Below are 19820 nucleotides of genomic sequence, written 5' to 3' on the forward strand. Positions count from 1 at the left end.
TTCCCCCTCCTCCCACCAGGACCCCATTGGGAACACACCCACTTAATGCCAATTCCCTGTTTACAAGGATATTGTGAGACTTTTTTTGTTTAGGCATTGGCTGTGTTAGATATGAGAGCATGTGGCAGAATTTTGTGGCACATGGTAGAAATGTGAAATAAAGTGAAAGGCATGTCAAGCATTTGCTCTTTTATCCATGGCCGCACCGCAACCTCCTAGCCATGCAACACAGGCTGCCTGGCCCAGCTGACGAGCAGATGCAGCATGCCTTTTCTTTTGTTCCCATGGCTCACCCTGTGCTCTGACACTCTGGAACTCAGCAACTTGATAAGTGTAAGACAAGGAGAGATGAAGAAGAAGAAAAGAGCATCAAAAACTGCCCCAAGCTCCTCCAACAGCTACCGGCACCTGCCCCTTCTGTGGTAAGACCTGCAGTCCAGAATCAGGCTGAGCAGCCATCAACAGACTCACAAATATGAGGGTGATATGAAGAGATCCTACTCGTTATCAAGTGATCGCCAAGGAAAAAGAAGACATAAAAAGCATAAATGAAGTCGATACAAACACATTTCATACACCTGTTTGTGCAGGTCTGTTTTTTACACACCCAAAGTTAAATACGATATTTATATTCTAATTCATTTATTTTACAATTTTATGGTAGAGATGAGAAGGTAAGCAATCTGTCAGTAATAGTGTGTTGCAACACTTTAAAATACAAAAGTCTGATTTTGGAGGCAAGTCATTTTTAAAAGTGAGGTGAAACTTTCTCCTATCAGACACCTGAAAGGCTACATCTATCTGGGAAGGTTGAGAACCACTGGTTTAAACAAATGTGTTACAATGGTAGGGAAAAAAATTGTGTCTGAAAATTGTAGGTACTGGGGGTACTTAATTTTTGTTTTTGATAAAGGGGTACTTTATTAAAAAATGTGGAAAAACACTGTCTGACCTTAGGGGTAACATAGTGCCTAGAATATCATCCAGTAATTCTGCATCAAACCCAGTAATTTACAAATCTCACACTTCATTTGTATAATCTTGTCTGATCGCTTTTTCAGAAGAGATTTTTTTGGGAAAGACAAAACTTTTTCGAAAGAATCCTGTAAACTTCATATTTTCCAGAAATAAGGGTTCCTTCCAAAAAGGGTTATTTTTTTTCAAAAGAACCCCATCTACACTGCTTTTTAAAAAATAACTCTTCCAAAAAAGTGATGAGACAAGATTATGCAAATGAAATGTGAGATTTGTAAATCAGCACTTCATTTGCATTTTTGATTTCCCTCATTTGCATTCCTCTTTTGAAAGAGGAATGTAGTGTAGGCACAGCCAGGATGTCCATTTCAGCATCAAAGGGATTTTTTTTTTTTTCCCGGAAAATATGAAGTTTACAGGATTCTTTTGAAAAAGTTTTTTCTTTCCCAAAATAATCTCTTCTGAAAAAGCGATCAGACAAGATTATACAAATGAAGTGTGAGATTGTAAATTACTGGGTTTGATGCAGGAATTACTGGATGATATATATATACAATCTAATGTGTTTCTGTTCAGTTCCAGGACCCCATATGATGGAAATAATTTCCATCTCTAAACACTGCCACCATTTTCAATTATCTTTTTGCCAAAATTCCCAAATTAGTTAAACCTTATTATAAAGGAATACCATATTTTTGTTAACAGCAATTACATCTCCTCTGGAGTCTTGAAACTGTCAGATATGCATTGGAACCTGACTGTATTTAAGAGTTCAGCTGTTTGACCAGACTCTTTTCAATGAGCTCCAGGTCGCCTTTGCATGCTTTCAGTGGCTGTTAGCCAGGATGGGCAGGGATGGATGGTTTCCCTAGCCTCTATTTGCCAGAGGCTGAGAATGGGTGATGGGATGAAATCACTTGAGGATTGCCTGTTGTGATCATTGTCTCTGAGGCACCTGACATTGGCTACTCTCAAAAGACACAATAGTGGGCTGAATGGACCTTTGGTCTTACACAGTATGGCCATTCTTATGTTATCCTCATCACTAACTTTCCAAAGTTCTGATGTGGGGGTCAGACAGGGCAAATGTCAGAGTATTACAAGGGAATTGGCTTTGCCTGAGTGCAAGCCATGCAGAGTACACTCAGATGCTTCAGAAATAGATGATTGGCACATTTCTGTGATGAACAATTTAATAAAGCTTTGCACTTTTGCATAGAGTCTTTCATCAGAGATGCTCAAAGCACATTGTGAATATGGTTAAATACTATTATCCCCATTTTGCAGATGGGAAAACTGAAGCTCGGGGGGTGAAGTGGCTACTCCAAGGTTGAACCATGTGTCAGTAGAACAACTGAGAACAGAACCCAGGCCTCTTCTCTCTGATCCACTTCTCTAAGCACTAGGTGATACTTCTGCAGTAAATTGTTTGAGTTCTGTAACTACATAAAGGCCTCTGTAGTTTGCAACTTCTGCCTGTGTCATTCCAGAATAACGAAAACTAACACAATAGATTTGTTAGAAAAGTAGTGATAAAATATTGCTTGTTGGAAGGTTTGTTTGCTAGACATTACAGATACTCAGCAGAGGCTAAGCAGCTGTGATTGCCTTTCAGTGTGCTAATTATAAGGATATCTTGCGCTCTCCTTGTCTGTCTGTGTTATCCACCTGTTGTCTTTCCTCTTTGAGATAGGGCTTGTCTTTTTGTGATGTGCATGTAGTGCCTGGCACAGCAGGGTCCTAATGTGTAATTTAGGTCTCTGATCTGCTATTGAAATATAATATACAGAGATAATAGTTTCTACATAGAAGGATTTTTTACAGTTCATCTATAAGCCCTTAAAATAAGGGGGCATTGTGTGAATATGTTAACTATAATAAGACAGCATGCAGCGCTGTTGTGAAGCTCTCATGCAGTACTGACTGCTTTTGTGATTTTCATTTCAACCAAAATGAGTTGTGTTGTCGATTTGGTTGCAAAGCTGAACCCTTGCAAAGAGAAGATTCCTTCTGATCTCCACCTGGTTTTTATTTTTAGAGAAGTAAAAAGTTTTGCTCATTGTTGCACAGATCTCCCTATGAAGAACAATTCAATTCATTCTAGAGCAGTTGGCAAAATACTTTGTGAGCTACAAAACAACGAGGCCAACAGCCATCACTAGCGGCAATAATTACTTTTAGAAAGCTGATGGAATTAGTCTGCTAATGTTTAGCAAATATGTTGGTTTCACCCTTTGACGATAATGCTGCATGCAACACAGTGGGGTAGGAAAATACATGGCCTGTGGTTTTTCAATGTGCTTAATGAGTAATGGCTCATTGCAGTGATACTATGAAGTAATGACTTTGTCGTTTGTGTTAAAATGAAAGCCAAGATTTTATGCTGGGTGATTTGATTTTACAAACCGTTCTTGGGCTTTCTGTTAGCTCACTTCACAGTGGTCAGTCTGCTCTCATGGTTTCAGAGAGAGGGATACTTGCAAGGCAGGATCTTTGTGATCTGGTTCCCATGGTTGGGAGTGAGTCAGTGAGCCACAGGCAACAAAGCACGCAGCTGATGGATGCTGCTTGGCCATTTTTTGGCAGCGAGCACAAGCTGGAGGAAATACACCAAGGTCCTGATCGATTGACTTCAATGGCTGCCTTTGCATTGTCTTTGGGGGTCCGTGGTGGCTGTGGAAGTTGGAGGAGTGAGGGGGAACAGGCGATGTGTGGTGTATGACATTGCTCTCATTTCATTTGTCATCAGTAAAATTTAAAAACCAGACCCTCTAACCAGAGTGCTAGAACCAACCTTGTTCCACCTCTTCACCCAATGGCCCACCTGTTCCCCCAGAGTTCTGTCCCTGCCTTGCTTCTTCCTCTGAGACTGTCACTCAATTCCTTTTTGCTCTTCCTTCCCCGCTCCCTGATCACTTGCTGCTTTCCCTCTGCACCCTCTGCCACCTGGGTCAGGAGGAATTTGCCTGCAAAGTCAGGCTGTAAGCTGCAACTATCCTAGGAAAGTAGGAGGTGGCCTTGGCTGAGTACAGCTGGAACAGGTGATGAACCAGGACCCCCCACCAACTCCCCTTACAATAAGTGGGGTTTGGGTGTCCCATCTGTAGATCTCACTGGACACAGTCAGGTCCCCTTTTCGACTGGACTTCCCAGTCAAAATCTGGGCACACGGCCACCCTACTTTTTGGGTTTAGTGTGCGGGTGTTGGTGGCCTGTGTTATACGGCGGTTGGACTACATGGTGTATGGATCTGTTCTGGGCTTTAACTCTGACTCTAGGTATTTTGTGTCCACAGCGCTAATTCTCTGCAGAAGAAGCAAGTGCAGGGAGGAGGGTATTGAAGGCATTGTTCAAACTTTTGGTGGATTCAGACTCAGTGTAGTCCTCTACCGCTCTGAATCACAATCTTTCCTTATTCATCCTTTTATTCATTTATAATCCAATCATCTGAAAAAGTCAGTCTTACCCACGAAAGCTCATGAGTGCATGCTGTCGTTAGTCCTTAAAGCACTACAGGACTGCTTGTTACCTCTGGATGATATATGATAACAGATCTGTCACATTTTGTAATAAAGAAACTGGTTTAACCAAGTTTGAAAAGGAATGTGTTATAAAACCAAAGGGGTTCAGGTTTCAAAGTGAGCAGTTTGACTGACTTCACCATAGTCCCCTTTGAAGTGGATATGGGGTTGATCTGTATTTCAGTCATACAGAGTTGACAGCTGAAATGGTGACCTGTTCATATTGGCACATGGGGCTTTTTTTAAATGATTTTGATGTAGCTGGCTATTTGCATATTGTATTTGGTGGATGTTCCTCGTGTGGTTTTGGGAAAGGCCTATAGATTGTGAGGAATAGCCCTTTCTCTATTAAGTGTCATGAGGCAGAGACAATTCTCAGTTACTTTCATCCAGAATATGTTTTGGCTAATTACGTGAAGAGGACGTTATATTGTTAAATAGTTCCTCTTGTATACCAATGGTTGAAAAAGAAACGAATGAAATACCTGGCAGACTAAAAAGCAAGTTACCAAGAAGGCTATTCAAATTACGCATTCTCGTTAGTTAACATTTAGCAAATTATTTTTAACCTGAACTTAATATTCATACCTCTGAGGCAGATAAAATGATGAAATAGTTTGTACTGTTATTTTTTAGACATTAGCTGTGCAAAATGTAAGTTACATAAGGTCTTAGAGGGAATGTTAAAACTTTTTAATTTCCATGAGTCAGGTGCCATATAAATCACTGCCTAGGTGGTATATTTCATGGTTTGCTTGTGGCAGGAGTGGTGAATGTTATGGTGTGTTATGAGCTAGCAAAATCTAATACAAACACAAAAAGCACAGTGAAATCCCAAAATAGAATTCTATAAAGCAGTTTATTCCTAAGTATGAAAAAACTCAAGCTATGATAACAATGTTATTTCTAACTAAAATAGTTGCAGAAGGGGGAAATAGCAGGTGTCAGATGTGATTAGTATGCCAGACTGACCTCTAACTGATAGACACCTGAGTTCATTCAGCTTTATTCACAAGCATGACCAGACTGCTGGGCAAAGCTGAGCTGCTGTCTGCATCACAATGCCATCACATTCATAGACACGCTTTGGCACTGGAGTATGATGAGCCTCACCGCAAGATACAGCCAATGTAAATTAGCAAGGAGGTGCGTCAGTGAATAGGACAGAGATGCGTCGAAAGCCTTCACAACCTGCCTGCCTATAGTTAGGTGTTTAAGACCATGCCCCAGAATAGGTGGCCTGATTCTTAAAATGGTGTGGACTTCACATCTCTCACTGAAATGCTCAGCACTTTGGGAAATTAGGTCACCTATTTAGAAGCCTAAATTAGGGCTTAGGAACTCAACAGTAGGCACTCATTTTTCCAAAGTTCTCTCTGAAGTGTAGAGCTGGATGTTTGGATGTGAGCAGTATTCTTAGTCCCTAGCTTTAATCAGACCTCTGCATGTGCGCACCTCCCCGCCTCAAAGGATGCAAAAAGCATAATGTGAATCTGCTCTCGTTTTGACACCTGAACAGACTTTTCATTTTTTCTCCATAGAGCACAGTACACAGCCCGTAGTACTCACAGGAGACACCAAAGACCAACAGTAATACCCACTTTCTCTTGCCCAAACAAGTATCTTTTCTTTGTAGTTGCCATTAAATAAGCCACAAGCATTCTTCTTATGTGGGTAGAATAAGAACTGAGATGTTCTCAAATTTTTTTTTGACTGATGAGCACATCACACAGCAAGCCTCTGAGTGCACCCTCCCCCATTAATTGCAAACAGTTTTTTATGTATTTAACGCTATTATAAATGCTGGCATCAGATCAGTGTTTGGGGCAGAGGTTGGCAGCTCACAACTCCACGTGTATTAACTTTGCACCCTCGACAGTCCGAACCTCCAGTCTGAGACTCCCTGTTCCAAACTATTCATTGCATTTAAGTGCTCTTATGTATTTCCTGTGAGAGGAAAGAACTGTTGCCATAACCATAACCTACATTCAGAAACAAAGGAGTTTTTAATTTTTTTTATTTTTTTTTATTTTGCGAAGGAAAATCAAATCTGGCAAATTCCCAGTAACATCAGTGGAAGCCAGACAGGGTCTCTAAACCAAAACATCAGAGAGTAACTTTTTGCATCATGGTAACTTGTTTTCCACAAGTAAAGCTGAGGGAAGAAACTCTCGAGAAGATTTAGCTCAGTGAAGAGTTGACTGGTAACAGCACAGATAATGTAAGTGGCCTGAGCTTGAGTGGTAGACGAAGATCATAGATAGAGTTTGGTCTCTTTCTGTGTAGGCTCTTATACTGCATGTGAAGTTCTTGCTGCTGCTCTGCAATAATTTATGAATACTGTACATGACCTGCTTCTTGAGAGAGTTGTTACAGGTGTATTGGGTTGGAATGTTTGCTGTAAGCATGTTTTGATTTTATTTAGTAGTAAGGATGCTGGGAAAATAATCATAAGGCAATACTGGTTGAACCTCTCTGGTCCGGGTCTCTCTCATTCGGCAGCATTCATGCCCTTCTATGATTTTAATTAGCTGGATGTCCATTTATCATGGATGTGGCCAAGTTTCCCTGGTCTCATAAAGTTTGTTTACAACCACCAGTCCTGGGTCTCAGTATTTTGGATGGTTATTTAGCTGTAATTTACCTCTAAATGTCTTCTAAGAGCCCAGTAAGCAGTGGAAGTGTTGGTAATGCTGCTAGACAGTATTGACCTCCTGTGGCCCAGCAAAGGCTCTGGTTCAGCCTGTATGTTGGTTGATCCTAGATAAATGACTTCCCGGTAAACCTATTGAGAGGTCTAAATAAAAATGTCCACGCCATTAAACTGGGAAGATGCTACTACTTACCAGCTGAGAAGATTCTATTACTTATTTACTTAGTAAGCTTAAATGGGGAAGATGCTATTACTTGCTTGTGGGGGAGGGGAGAGATAATTCAGGGGTTAGGCCATTGACCTTGTAAACACAGCATTGTGAGTTCAGCCCTTCAGGGTGCCATTCAGGGGCAGGTTAGATTAAAAAAATCTGTGAGGGTTGGTGATAGGTCCTGGTCAGGTCCTGAGGGTGCTAAGCATGGAAGTCCAAAGTGTAGCAGATGCATGCACCTTGGAAGTGAGGGGGGCGTCAAAGGCTTATGCAGAGGAAGGAGACTAGCATCCTCTCTCTACCTGAGACTAGTACAGTATTGCACAATAGCATTTGTAATGCAGTGTATGCTCCCCCACGCCAAAATATTAACCTTCACTCAATAAGATTAACTTAATTAACTTAGGCTTATCTTAGTTCCATGAGTGCAACTTAGAATATGACAAGACGTTGTCAGTCTGTCACATTTATGACTCAGAAATTATGCAAATCAAGACTGCCATGTGGGAAATCTCCTCCCCCTAGATTAGGTGCCACCCAGCAGACCCTTCAGATGCAATCACTGAGCACGGTGGTCACCTGTCTGCATGCAAGCAGCTCTGCCGGTGTTCTGGTCACTAGAGATTTGCCAACCAAGTGTCACCAGTTGGTGCTGCAGCCTCAATGGAAGATGCTTGTCCCAGTCAAATGCCATCTTAAGGCAATGACACTTTCCTTTGACTTCCTGTGCCATGGCAGTAGGGCCATCCTCCCGCTGATTCACAAATTAGGATGGCGCTGAATTAGAGGTGTAACCCAGCTCCAGTACAACAATTCTAAAGCGCACTTCAGGAAATTGCGCAATCTCTCTGCCATCCAGGAGGGCAGCAGATCCATCTGTCAGCATGGAGACACTCAGGCGCGTGCAGGAAAATGAATGTGCATCATTATTGACATAGTCACACCTTTCTGAGGAGGCAGATGCGGGCAGTGATCTGGAAGCTATTGTGCCAGTGTCAAAGACTGCAAATGTGGGATCTCTCTTCAGTCGTAGCACTGTCAACAGGGACTGTTTTTTTGGTTCATTTAGGAGCATGTGGCAAGCACATGAGGAGAACTCTCTGGTTTGCATTGCTATTTGCTGATGGGAGTCGGTTTTGTTCTTTTGTTAGCTCTCCAAATGAGGACCATGCTGCGTTTTAAACCATGGTGTGTTTTGCTCTGTGCTGAGATTCCGACTTCCCTTAAGGAGAGAGAGTCACGGCATTGCTCTCATTTCTGTTGCGTGGACTTGATGGACCTAAAAGACAGTATGTTCTCTAGTAGCAGAGGCTCATGCACGAACAGGCAACATGTACAGCGGAAACATTTTCACACACAGGTTGGGTAAGACAATGCACATAATATGATGTTAAATACCCATTTGTACACAGAGGAGAGGAAGAAAGAGCAAGGAAAGAAGGTTGGGAGAATGTTTCCTGAGGAGGCAAAGGGACAAATGCATTCCGCTGAAAATTAGCTCTGTCATCTTGCCATGCTGCAGTTGTAAAATAATTGGGCAGACTAAGTTAGTTGGCCTGTGCACTGTTCTGCAGGAAAGTGTATCAGAATCTTCAGCATAGTCTTTGCTCCTGGGCCAGTGTAATACCACCATCCTCTGAGGGCCTGCAACATGGAAAGCCACTCAACAGCGCTCCTGTCTGCTGATCAAGGGGTTACGTTGATAGACTCCAAATGATCTCCTGGCCTCACCTGCTAGAAGGATGGTGTTGCAAGAAAGGGGGGCAGCAGATGGATGGTGGAAGACAGGAAGTTCTCAAGGCACAAACACTGCTCCAGAATACACCATTGAGCATGTTTCAGAGTAAAAATGTCTAACATGATATTGATCCAGACAAAGTCAGACAGTAAGAACAGCTAGAATTAAACAATGTGGAGCTGCTGCCAGGGTAGATGTCAAATCTCATTGTGAATGTGTAATTTTATGTAAATAGAAAATTAATTTGTGTAACTGATAGAAAGGGTTAGATCTTTGGAAAATATGGCACAAGATAAGCAGAAGATTTGTGAATTTCTTCCTTGCGGTGTTTTTTGGTTTTGTTTTTTGGCTTTTAGAGAAAGTGTTATTGACCATGGAGAAGCCCCAAGAAAAACATTTAATTAGAAAAATACTGTTAGATGTATTTAGCTTAAATTCAGATGCACTGCTCTAGGTAGCCTTAGGAGATTGTTGTTAAAAAGACCATCTTCCTCCTAAAATGAGGAGAGAAAAAAAAAAGAGCAAACATACACAACCATTGTTAAATAACATTTAAAATCTGACTACAATACAAGAAATTTAATAATGCATAGCTAAGGCTGGGGGCTGTGAAGCAGGGTTATTACTGTTAAACAGTGTAATCATTTAGCATTAAGGTAATTATAAATAAAAAAGATACAGTGATTGATTGAAATTCAGTTTGTATCTTGCTCCATTGTGTCTCTGCAATGTACAGGACACGTAAGATCTGCCAGTATCTCATGCCCGCTTCAGTAGTGTGTTGCAGCATAGTGGGTTAAGGAAGCGGTAAGCTTATCATCTTCCTCCTGTGTTTTCTTTTTCTTGTAAACTATGTGAAGAATGGTGATGCTAATGAAAGAGAGAAATGGGTAGCTCTGGCTTGAGCCACATGCTTAGATGTGCTGTGAGTAAATGCAAGCATCTCCTGTACAGTTCATCTCTCCATGCACTTTAAGTGTGAGTGTGAATGGGACGAGATCAGGATGGGGCAGCCTACTTGTCTACCCAGCAGCGTTTAAAAACAAACAGCTGGGAGCACATTCCTTTGTTCAGACCTCGTGGAGAAGGAAGGGTGGGGGGGTCACCAAATGAAATGAACAGGCAGCAGATTTAAGACAAACCAAAAGAAAGATTTCTTCACACGCTGCATGGTGAACCTGTGGAACTTCTTGCCCCGGGGATGTTGCGAAGTCCAAGACTAAAACAGGTCAAAAAAGATCTAGATGAATTGCTGGAGGACAGGCCCATCAGCATTAGCTGGGCATGGGCGGCAGGGGGTGGCTCACTTGATTATTCCCCATTCTGTTCATTTCCTCTGGGGCTTCTGGCATTGGCACTGTCAGAAGGCCTTTGGTCTGATCAAATACAGCTGTTTGTAGGTGCTTATGCTTCTAATGGCCATTGCAAACAGAAAAAAAAAGTTGCCAATTTTTGTCCAACTATGTTTGAGAGGCCACAGTCTTAATTTTACTGTGGTCAGCTTGTTTTCCTTCAAACTGGCTTTCCAGCCCAGGATAGCTCTCAGTGGGCTGCTTTCTTCTCTGAGGCCAGCAGTCTTTCCCTGTCTATTACCTGCTCACTTTTGCTCTCATCCACATGGGGATTTTCATTCAAGAATCCAAAAGCCTACTCATAGAATCATAGGACATTAGGACTGGAAGGGACCTCGAGAGGCCATTGAGTCCAGCCCCCTGCCCCAATGGCAGGACCAAGTACTGTCTAAACCATCCCTGATAGACATCTATCTAACCTGTTCTTAAATATCTCCCGCGATGGAGATTCCACAACCGCCCTTGGTAATTTATTCCACTGTTTGACCACCCTGACAGTTAGGAACTTTTTCCTAATGTACAACCTAAACCTCTCTGGCTGCAGTTTAAGTCCATTGCCTCTTGTTCTGTCCTCAGAGGCCAAGAAGAACAAGTTTTCTCCCTCCTCCTTATGGCTCCCTTTTAGATACCTGAAAACCACTGTCATGTCTCCCCTCAATCTTCTCTTTTCCAAACTAAACAAGCCCAATTATTTCAGCCTTTCTTCATAGGTCACATCCTCTAAACCTGTAATCATTCTTGTCGCTCTTTTCTGGATCCTCTCTAATTTCTCTACATCTTTCTTGAACTGTGGTGTCCAGAACTGGACATAATGCTCCAGCTGAGGCCTAAGCAGCACAGAGTAGAGCGGAAGAATGACTTCTCGTGTCTTGTTCACAACACACCTGTTAATGCATCCCAGAATCATGTTTGCTTTTTTTGCAACAGCATCACACTGTTGACTCATATTTAGCTTGGTCCTCCATAGATCCCTTTCTGCTGTAGTCATTCCTAGACACACACTCGCCATTCTATATGTGTGAAACTGATTGATCCTTCCCAAGTGGAGCACTTTGCATTTGTCCTTATTAAACTTCATCCTGTTTTACCTCAGACCATTTCTCCAATTTATCCAGATAATTTTGAATTATGACCCTATCCTCCAAAGCAGTTGCAACCCCTCCCAGCTTGATATCATCTGCAAACTTAATAAGCGTACTTTGTATGCCAATATCTAAATCATTGATGAAGATATTGAACAAAACCAGTCTGAACACAGACCCCTGTGGAACCCCACTTGTTATACTTTTCCAGCAGGATTGAGAAGCATTAAGAACTCCTCGCTGGGTATGGTTATTCAGCCGGTTATGCACCTACCTTATAGTAGCCTCATCTAAATTGTATTTGCCTAGTTTTTTGATAAGAATATCATGTGAAACTATCAAATGCTTTACTGAAGTCTAGGTATTCCACATCTACATATAATTGGAGATATGCATCTCCTAGAACTGGAAGGGACCTTGGGATGTCATCTAGTCCAGTCCCTTGCAGCAGGGCCAAGCACCATCCCTGACATCTATTTCCCCTGTCCCTAAATTACTTCCTCGAGGATTGAACTCACAACTGTGGGTTTAACAGGCTGATGCTCAAACCACCAAGCTACCCCTGCCCTCTGAGTAATGGAGATACACCTCTCCTAGACCCAGGAGGCCCTCTTGGCAATACTAAGCACCAACCCTCTCATCTATTTGCACCAATCCCTACATGGCCTCCTCAAGGATTGAGCTCACAACCCCACACTTAGCAGGCTAATGCTCAAACCACTGAGCTATCACTCATGTCTTTATTGCCCTCTGTGATGACATTCAGGAGTTGAGACTACCATTCAGACCAGCACTGCTGAGTTTGTTAGGAGGAAGATGGCACTGAGAAGTTGCTTCAGCACCTTCCATATCTCCTTCATCCACCAGCAGCAACCAGTGCTTCTCCAACCTCTGATCCTACCCACCTTAGCTATCAGCTGCGGTGGTCATGTCACTCTGAGCCTTTGCCACAATGTACCTGCAATGGTCATGAAAAGAGGAATTGAAAGGAAGGTCAGCGGTTACAAAAACCACAACGTCCGATGAAGTGCTAAAGATCCAAGAGGGAAAGCAAATTGCTCAAAGCCACCCTGGAATTCAGTAGCAGAACCAGGATTAGAACCCAGAATCCTGGCTTTCCATTCTAGCAGCTGGTCACTGCACTGTGTGCCTCTAGTGTGTAAGTCACTTACTGCAGCTTTCTTGCTGTGCAAATTGCAAAGATTGGCCGTGTCTACACGTGCACGCTACTTCGAAGTAGCAGCGCCAACTTCGAAATAGCGCCCGTCATGGCTACACGTGTTGGGCGCTATTTCGAAGTTGAAATCGACATTAGGCGGCGAGACGTCGAAGTCGCTAACCCCATGAGGGGATGGGAATAGCGCCCTACTTCGAAGTTGAACGTCGAAGTAGGGCACGTGTAGACGATCCGCATCCCGCAACATTGAAATAGCGGGGTCTGCCATGGCGGCCATCAGCTGAGGGGTTGAGAGATGCTCTCTCTCCAGCCCCTGCGGGGCTGTATGGTCACCGTGGGCAGCAGCCCTTAGCCCAGGGCTTCTGGCTGCTGCTGCGGCAGCTGGGGATCCATGCTGCATGCACAGGGTCTGCAACCAGTTGTCGGTTCTGTGGATCTTGTGCTGTTTAGTGCAACTGTGTCTGGGAGGGGCCCTTTAAGGGAGCGGCTTGCTGTTGAGTCCGCCCTGTGACCCTGTCTGCAGCTGTTCCTGGCACCCTTATTTCGATGTGTGCTACTTTGGCGTGTAGACGTTCCCTCGCAGCTCCTATTTCGATGTGGTGCTGCCCAACGTCAAAGTTGAACGTCGACGTTGCCAGCCCTGGAGGACGTGTAGATGTTATTCATCAAAATAGACTATTTCGATGTAGCGTGCACGTGTAGACGTAGCCGGTGAGGGCAGAAAGGGAGGACAAAAAAAATACCTGTGAAACAACCGTAAGTTCTGCATTTTGAGGGATAAAATATGGAGAGAGTGAGCTCCTTGTGTGTATCTGCAGTTCAAGAGGCTTATTTTGAGCAAACAAAGGATCCGTGATGGGAGTACTGTGACACGAACAGCAGCAGCAGCAAAATAATTCACCATCTCCACCGACCACCATCATCACCATTGGAAGAAGAATTCCAGACAGTATTTGCTCTTAAATAGATAAATTGTTTTGTAGGTTTAAATCAGGAGCGTTGCTTAGCGCTGTGTGTGGTTTTTGTTTTTTGGTGTTTTTTTTTGTTTGTTTGTTTTTGGTTTGGTTTTGTTTTGTTTTGCAACCTGGTGCCTGGTTTTGCAGATTCCTCAGCCTGTATCTCTTCTGAAGATACATGTGTTGGGAGCTAGATTTTCTTTTTCTATCCAAGGGTGGTAATGTCTCTTTCTGAAATGTATTGTAAGTAGGTCAAAGCCACTTTTATCTACCAGCGTTTCCTTTTGCGTTCTCTTCTTCCCCTTTGATTCTCTGAGCTGCATGTGATCATTGACCAGCAGCAGTTTTGCTCTGGTGGAAGTGCCAGAAATCAAGTTCCGAAGCAGGATTTGTGCTGCATATTCACAGCATGCCAGTTAAGGAACGTTGGGAGGCTGCTAGCCTGTGAATCATCAGCAAGCCAACAGTTCTTTCTGCAGCAGGCTGCTTTGACCAGCTCCATCAGCTTCTTCTGAGGATGTTTGCTAAATAATTCAGAAAGGCAACGTGATCTGACATCTGTGTCTGGTTCAGGAGCCTGGTGATCCTGCTGCTGATTATCTGCCACTGCTATCGCTTGCCATGTTGCGTCGGTTTTTGCAGTCTAAAGAGTAAGCAGTGTAACATGAGTGCACACTGATTGATGGGTAATCAGGAAAATGAGTTGTTGGAAAGAAGCATGTGTGCTTTTAAAACAGGAGTGGGCAATAATGTTTGACGTTGGGGGCGCTCCAAGATTTGGTAAGTGCTCAGGGACTGCACTGTTCTCTGGAAAAGAGGTGTGGGGTCTGGGATGGAGGTTGGGTGCGGAAGGGAACATGGGGAAGGGGACTGGGATGAAGAAGACAGTAGAGGGTGTCTGAGAGTTGCTCAGCTTTGGCTGTTCATTTGCACCCATCTTTGCACAGAGAGCCACAGGGAGCAGCTAGCTGCTTTGAGTGGTGCTGTTCTGTGCACAGGGGTGGGCTGGGTTAACAGGCTTGAAAGGCTGAATCCAGCCCACGTGCACAATCTTGCCTGCCCCTATTTTAAAATGACAGTTCCAGCACTTGAGCTGTAGGCTGAATTTGTAGACATTTGTGACCATTTTAGAGTCATACAAGGGTGTCACATTTTGTGGCAGAATTATGACCCATGCTCTGCCTAATTTGTGAGTGAGGTTCTAAGTTTTGATCATAATCGTTTGGCCCTTTTTGGATTTCTGAATCCCAATGTTTTTCTTTGAACAAAATGCCAGCTTAGAGCACTAATCTCCTCCAAGTGTTGACTGGATCCATCTCTGTAGTTGTAAAAGTCATTCAAGTCATCTTAGTGAATCAAGCCCCACTTGCTTGGCCTGCACCTCTCTCCTTTAATGAAACACCCATTTGAACTGCGTGATGCACTGCCTCGGTCGGAGGGCATCCAGTGTGCCTTGGGGAGTTACTTGAACATGTGTGGTGTTTTCACAGGCAGTAGAGCAGGGAATGTGAAAGGGATGATTGCAAACCCCTTCAGCACCTGTTCAGGAGAGAAAAGTACATTTCCATGAGAGATTTGGAACCAAAACTGGAACAATCAAATCGGCTTTGGCTCAGGAGAAATGTACGTTATGGCGCCTTGAGGATACTTTGCCTCTCACATAGAATCATAGAACAATAGAGCTGGACGAGACCTAAAAAAGCCATCGAGTCCAGCCCCCTGCTCTAAGCAGGACCAAACCCATCAGATCAGCCCCGCCAGGGCTTTGTCGAGCCGAGACTTAAACACCGCCACGGATGGAGACTCCACTACTTCCCTGGGGAGACCATTCCAATGCTTCACCACCCTCTGAGTGAAAAAGCTTTTCCTAATGTTCAACCTGGACCTTTCCAACCACAACTTGAGACCATTGTTGCATGTTCTGCCATCCATGAACACTGTGAACAGCCTCTCTCTGGCCTCTTTGCAGCCTCCCTTCAGTAAGTTGAAGGCTGTTATCAAGTCCCCCCTCAGTCTTCTCTTCTGAAGACTGAACAGTCCCAATTCCCTCAACCTTTCTTTGTAAGTCATATGCTCCAGCCCCCTAATTATTAGAGGGGGAAGTCTGCCGGGAATTGTGGGAGGGGAAGTCTGCCAGGAATTGTGGGACATACATGCGGTCCTGTGGTACAAAGGTTTCTTCTTCTTAAGCTAATCACTAGGTTATCTGCAAGCAGGAGCAGATTAAGAACAGGAGGGGCCCTGGGACAACACAGTCACAAGGGACACCCACTCCCCAATATATTAAAATCTACCCATGATTATTATTACTCATGATGCATAATAAAATTACACTTTAATTTTAAAGTTAGAATGACGTGGTACAGTTCTTTTGTTCTATTAAAGAGAATGGTTTAAACAAAATGGAGTTATGGAGCCTTGTGGCCCCTCATGCGTGGGGGCCCCCTGGGGCCACTGCCCCTTTTGCCCCTATGTTAATCCACTGCTGGCTGCATACCTACAAACCTTTGTTTTATGGGGCTGTTACCTGAGGTCACAACCTGCCCCTTCATTGTCCCATTGTGTGTCAATTAGAACCTAAAATCTTGGAATTCTTCATGCAATTACTTATGCCAGCAGTATTTGGTGACCAGCACAAACAAACAACCAAATAGGCCAGCTGAGGAGTAACAGGGCTACAACAGGCTAAATTTTCAGCCCCAGCTTCTGATTCCGTGCAGCCATTTTAGGGGGAGCCTCTGACACTGCCTGCAACCAAACCAAACCAGACCAAACCAAATGTGTGTATATGGTTGTGACAATGCTGTGCCTGGTAAAAGACAGTTTGGTTCAATCGGGTGCATCGTACCAGCTTGCTCTGCCTGATTTGCGCAGGGGAAGGCGAGTGGTTCCATGCATGGAGAAGTGCTGCAGGATTAGGGTTCCAGTTTTTTCGGGCTGTCGATAGGGAACACTGCCAGGGGGAGGGGGTGTTGGGGAGGAGGGAATACAGATGGGACGGTGCGAGAGGGAGTGTTTTGGGGTGTTGGAAGGGTGTGTGTACTGGCAGTGCTTGAGGCTGTATTGGTGGAGCTGCATGAATGGATGTGTACTGGAAGGAATATAGGGGGGTGTTAGAGAGGTGTGTTGGAGGTACAGGAGGGGTGTGTGAATTGGGAGTGTTTGTGAGTACTGGAGGGAATATTGGGGTGCTGTATGAGGGGGTGTATTGGAAGGGGGTACTTGGGGTGCTCAGAGTATTGGGGGTGCTGGATGGGTGTGTGCTCTGGGAGGGGTACATGGGGTGCTGGAGAGAGTTGGGGTGCTGGGTGGGTGCAGTATTTGGGGGTTCTGGAAGTAATCATGGGGCTGCTGGGTGTGTGTGTCCTGGGAGGGGCACTTGGGGTCTCTGGATGGGTGGGTGTGTACTGGAAGGGGTAGTTGGGGGTGCTGGAGTGAGCATTGGGGGGTGCTGGGTGGGGCAATTGCAGCTTCACACGCTAGGTGGGGGTCAGTGCCATGCTCCCTGTCACAGCAGCAGAGTGGCTGGTGCAGGCCCAGGGTGCAGTGGTGGCCTGTCGGTGTGTCCCTGCAAGCCTCTCGCCTCCCCAGGGCAGAGAGAAGGGTCTTGGCCCTGTCACCCCTCCCAGCCAAGCTCTGGGCCTCATGGTGCAGCAGGCAAACCAGTCAAGAGGTGCTTTGCAGCTCAGCTTACCTGGTGTGCTGGGCGCAGGCAGGCGGGATCTGGCAGATGCTGGGGAAGGACCAGTTTGGACACAGAGGTGGCTCTTTCTGAGCTGCAAAATGTGGGGCAGAAAATTCCTGGACGTTCCTTCTTATTTCAAAAATCTGCCCAGTTGGAGGACAGAAAAATAGACATGCCCAGGAAAACCCAGGCGTGTGATAGCCCTAGGATCAGTGGCTGGATGTGTGCCGGGAGGGGCAGAGCTAATAACTCCTGCCAGTACTTATTATGGAGTGTAACGCTCATTCCGATAAGCCAATCCACCCGTAAGCACATGTATGAAGTATATCTAACTCCTCAATAGGACCGATCCATTACAAGTAGTTTATGTATCTGTTTAATGAAGATTAGTGCACCCTGTGAGCTGTCATACAAATAGCATTTACTCTTTGAACTGAGCCCCGTTTTTGCTGGCATGTGGTTTTAGCAGCATTTCCAGAGAAAATTGTAACCGTAAACAAGTCTGATTTGTTTCTGTTTTAAATTATCAGTCTGTAAACGAACTTCATTTTGCTCTCAGCCCAGTGGAGTTTTGTTTCGTTGCCTACATATTTTAATGAACATATCCTGCATTAGAGATAAAATATGTCCTTTGGGGGCCTTGGTAGGGAGACAGTTCAGGGCTCTGCAAATGCTTGTGTTCTATTCACATTAACCACTCAGGGTTGAGCGTACAGCCAGCCTGGCTGTACAGTGATGGAAGCAGAAACAGACAAAATGTGTCGGGTGGAAGGGCGGGGTTGTTTTCTCTCCTCCAGATGCTGTGGAATTGTGTAATTTGAGGAGAGGGATAGAAAGTGACTCCAGTCCCTAGTGTCTCCTTGGGAAGCATTTGACGCTGTTATTCTTCAGTAGAATTGTATGGAGAACTGTGCAAAACAAAGGGTGTCAGGTCCTGGAGTCTTGCTGAGCTGAACTCTGGATAGGACCTGGCAGAGGGGTCAAAAGTGCCTTAAAGACACCTTTGGGTTTCTCATCCCTCATATATTTACAAACACAACCCTATGGGGGGGAGGTCTGGGGGCAGTTTGATGCAGCCTCAGGGTTCTGCTTCTATGAATGTGAATGCAGGACCATGTGTTTGAGCCAGTAATTTACATAAAATGGTACTTCCTTTTTTAAAAAATGTCTAATTCCACAAATATTCATTTCCATAGGGTCTGGCCCAAAGACCTCTACAGATGTCAGTGGAGCTGTGTTGATTCAGGCCAGTTGAACATCTGACCTTTGGTATATTGAGTAAAATCTCACATAATGAAACCCATTTTATATCACATCAAATCCATTATCGATGGCATTGGAAGCCCCTGCTGTTAGTTTGAAAACACAGGGTTCTCTAACTGTCTCAGCATCACGCCTTGCCAGTGCTCAAAATATCCCGAGTCAGGCCAAAAAGTAGTGGGGTTCTGTATTTATTTGCCTTACGGATTTTTTGTTTCTTTGGTTGGTTGGTTTGGGGGTTTTAGCCTACAAGGGCAATAATTTCAAACTTTTATCGTGATCTATGGCTACATCCACACAGCAGCATTCTTTTGAAATAACCCATTCCAGAATAGGTATTCTGAAATAGCTTATTTCAAAATAAATAGCATAGCTACACACACAAATACATTTTAAAATAGCATGTTTGGACACATAGTGCCTATTTCAAAATAGTGCTATTCCGTGTCTTAGCAGCACCTGTTATGAAACAACTCTTTTGAAATAGGCATTATTCTACCTGCAATGGGGTTTGTGAAATTCCAAATAACGTGCCTGCTATTTCAAGTTTATTTAAAAGTAGTGTGTATGCAGAGTAGATGCTAGCAAAGTTATTTCAAAATAGCAGCTGTTATTCCAGAATAACTTTGCTGTGTAGACAAAGCCTATGAGGTCTAGGAACACATTTTTCCCTAAATTGAACCTCAGAGTCTGATGAAATCACCTGACTTGATGAGCTGGTCTTTAAGATAAAACACCAAATATTGTCAGCTTTATGATGAAATCCCAAGAATGGACAACACTGACTCTCGATGACTACTTCTTTTTTTTTTTTTTTTAAGTATGATGGGGATACTCTCTTTCTCTGTTGACCATGAGAGCTTATTCCTGTGGTGTCAAACATGTTCCTGGAATATACACAAATCTCATGACTCTGGACCAGATAAGTAAAGGTTATAAAACAGGCACTGAACAAAATGCCCCCTTAATAATGTGTATTACTCAGAATATTTAACCAACCTGGCGTAAACATGCTGTGGCTAAGATCAATGGGGCATCATAAGAAACTGAGGAAATAAAATTAAGTGGGTATTGAATTAAGAGAGTATTAAAACTTATGAGGAACAAAAATTGTTGTGAGCTCTAAGTCTCTTCACATGTTAGCTGTAATATTAGATATTAAGGTAGAAAAGCTTAAATAATATGCCGTTGGATAGTGATTTGGTCAGCA

At 43.8% G+C, this 19820-nt stretch overlaps 1 protein-coding gene across 3 annotated transcripts in view; it reads left to right on the forward strand.

Annotated features, from left to right (window-relative positions):
- Positions 1-19820, forward strand: part of PRICKLE2 (prickle planar cell polarity protein 2) — a 107929-nt gene that overhangs the window by 13579 nt on the left and 74530 nt on the right. The window lies entirely within an intron of this gene.

Source organism: Carettochelys insculpta, chromosome 11 (genome assembly GCF_033958435.1).
Source record: "Carettochelys insculpta isolate YL-2023 chromosome 11, ASM3395843v1, whole genome shotgun sequence".
Taxonomy (NCBI): Eukaryota; Metazoa; Chordata; order Testudines; family Carettochelyidae; genus Carettochelys; species Carettochelys insculpta.